We start from the raw sequence: 2,997 nt of genomic DNA on the forward strand, positions 1-2,997 counted from the left end.
GGATGGCTAGAGGACAAATGTAAGGACGTAGAGGCATATCTCACTAGGGGTAAGATAGATACTGCCTACAGGAAAATTAAATAGACCTTTGGAGAAAAGAGAAACACATGTATGAAAAATCAGCTCAGATGGAAACCCAGTTCTAAGCAAAGAAGAGAAAACAGAAAGGGGGAAAGAGTTTATAGAGGGTCTGTACAAGGTTGATTTACTTACAGACAATATTATGGAAATGGAAGAGGATGTAGATGAAGATGAAATGGGTGATATAATACTGCGTGAAGAGTTTGACAGAGCACTGAAATACCTAAGCCGAAACAAGGCCCCGGCAGTAGACAACATTCCATTAGAACTACTGACAGACTTGGGAGAACCAGCCCTGACAAAAGATGTATCAGACAGGCGAAGTACCCTCAGACTTCAAGAAGAATATAATAATTCCAATCCAAAAGAAAGCAGGTGTTGACAGATGTGAAAATTATCGAACTATCAGTTTAATAAGCTAAGGCTGCTACAAAACACGAATTCTTTACAGACGAATGGAAAAACTGTTAGAAGCCAACCTCGAGGAAGATCAGTTTGGATTCCATAGAAATGTTAGAACACGTGAGGCAATACTGACGCTACGACTTATCTTAGAAAATAGATTAAGGAAAGGTAAACCTTTGTTTCTAGCATTTGTAGGCCTAGAGAAATCTTTTGACAATGTTGAGTGGAATACTCTCTTTCAAATTGTGAAGGTGGCAGGGGTAGAATACAGGGAGCGAAAGGCTATTTACAATTTGTACAGAAACCAGATGGCAGTTGTAAGAGTCGAGGGGCATGAAAGGGAAGCAGTGGTTGGAAAGGGAGTGTGACAGGGTTCTAGCCTTTCCCCGATGTTTTTCAATCTGTATATTGAGCAAGTAGTAAAGGAAACAAAAGAAAAATTCGGAGTAGGAATAAAAATCCATGGAGAAGAAATAAAAACTTTGAGGTTCGCCAATGACATTGTAATTCTGTCACAGACAGCAAAGGACCTGGATGAGCAGTTGAACGGAATGGACAGTGTCCTGAAAGGAGGATATAAGATGAACATCAACAAAAGCAGAACGAGGATAATGGATTGTAGTCGAATTAAATCGGGTGAGGCTGAGGGTATTAGATTAGGAAATGAGACGCTTAAAGTAGTGAATGAGTGTTGCTATTTGGGAAGCAAAATAACTGATGATGGTCGAAGTAGATAGGATATAAAATGTAGACTAGCAATGGCAAGGAAAGCCTTCTGAAGAAGAGAAATTTGTTAACATCGAATATAGATTTAAGTGTCAGGAAGTCGTTTCTGAAAGTATTTGTATTTCTGAAAGTATTTGTATGGAGTGTGCCCATGTATGAAAGTGAAATGTCGACGATAAATAGTGTGGACAAGAAGAGATTAGAAGCTTTCGAAATTTGGTGCTACAGAGGAACGCTGAAGATTAGATGGGTAGATCACATAACTAATGAGGAGGTATTGGAACAGAATTAGGTAGAAGAGAAATCTGTGGCCCACCTTGACTAGAAGAAGTGTTCGGTTGGCAGGACATGTTCTGAGGCATCAAGGGATCACCAATTTGGTATTGGAGGGCAGCATGGAGGGTAAAAATCGTAGAGGAAGACCAAGAGATGAATAAACTAAGCAGATTCAGAGGGATGTAGGTTGCAGTAGGCACGGGGAGATGTAGAAGCTTGCACAGGATAGAGTAGCATGGAGAACTGTCTCAAACCAGTCTCTGGACTGAAGTCCACAACAAAAACAACATGGATCAGAGGCAAGAATTTTGAATTGATGCGTGGATGGAGGTGACTGAGTGAGGAACGTATTCATGACTCAAGTAGTAGCTATGATGATGTACTGGAAGAGCAGAATCGTCAGTCTGAGGAACAGGGAGATGTTCCGGGTGAGGAATATTCATGTAGTGACGCATCCCAGACAAGTAGGTGGGTTCAATTTTACAATGGCGTATCTGACACTATCTGATCAAAGCCTCCTCCTGAATATAGGAAAAAATCGAAGCCAGAAGACTGTATAGCAGTCTCCATGTCTTAATCCAACAAAAAATAGATAACTATTGTCGAAAAGTGCAGGTCCCTTGGAGAACAGCAGCCTGGAGAAAAGTGCTTTAAAACTGGACACAAACGGTCTCGACTGCAAAAACCTTTATTTTATGTTGACGCTCCATTCACTGTCACCGTCTACCATCATATTATGAAGATCTGAGGATGGTCAAAAACTTACTGAAGGCAGTTATCATAAAATAAATGGTACTGTGGTCGAGACAGCTTGTGTCCATTTTTAAAGATAGTATCATTGATCACATAACAAAATACACTGACGTAATTGTAGATAATACCAAGAATAATTACTCTAGAGGGTAACATATAGATGCAGCTAAAATAAAGATTTGATGCATTCTGTTGAAGACAGGAGTGATTGAAATTAGCCTGTCGAGAACTAGGCAAGTATGTGATCACATGAAACGTATTGAAATTGTTGCAATTTGGTGACATAGGGGACCGCAAACTACGGGAAAATATTGACAGACTTACCCCCAATACATGAAATATTTTATTTTCCCGATATAAGTTTTCAGCAATATTTTGTTTTGAGAATTGAAACGACCGTCATTCTGAGGACGCTGTCCATTTAGTCAGTCCGTGCCCGGCCAATCTCCAAAACATGGAGTGAAGTATTTGCACTTGTGGATGCTCCCTATGAATCCAACTTGGACATAGACACAGATCAACAATGAGAACGGCCATATCCGTTGCGTAATAAAGGAAGTGACGGGGGTAATGAGAGTAGTGCGTCCTGTACTCTGCAGAGACATCATTATAACAAGGGCCAACAGGTTTTCTTCACTCCGGGTTGACAAGCGACCGTTTGAAAATAGAACTACCATAGCTGCCAAGGTCCAGAAGCGACAAGGCGAAGTGTCAAGGAAATTTCTTGCGGCAACACGCAATCCAAGAAGCTCTTCA

This window comes from Schistocerca piceifrons, chromosome 2 (assembly GCF_021461385.2).
Source record: "Schistocerca piceifrons isolate TAMUIC-IGC-003096 chromosome 2, iqSchPice1.1, whole genome shotgun sequence".
NCBI lineage: Eukaryota > Metazoa > Arthropoda > Insecta > Orthoptera > Acrididae > Schistocerca > Schistocerca piceifrons.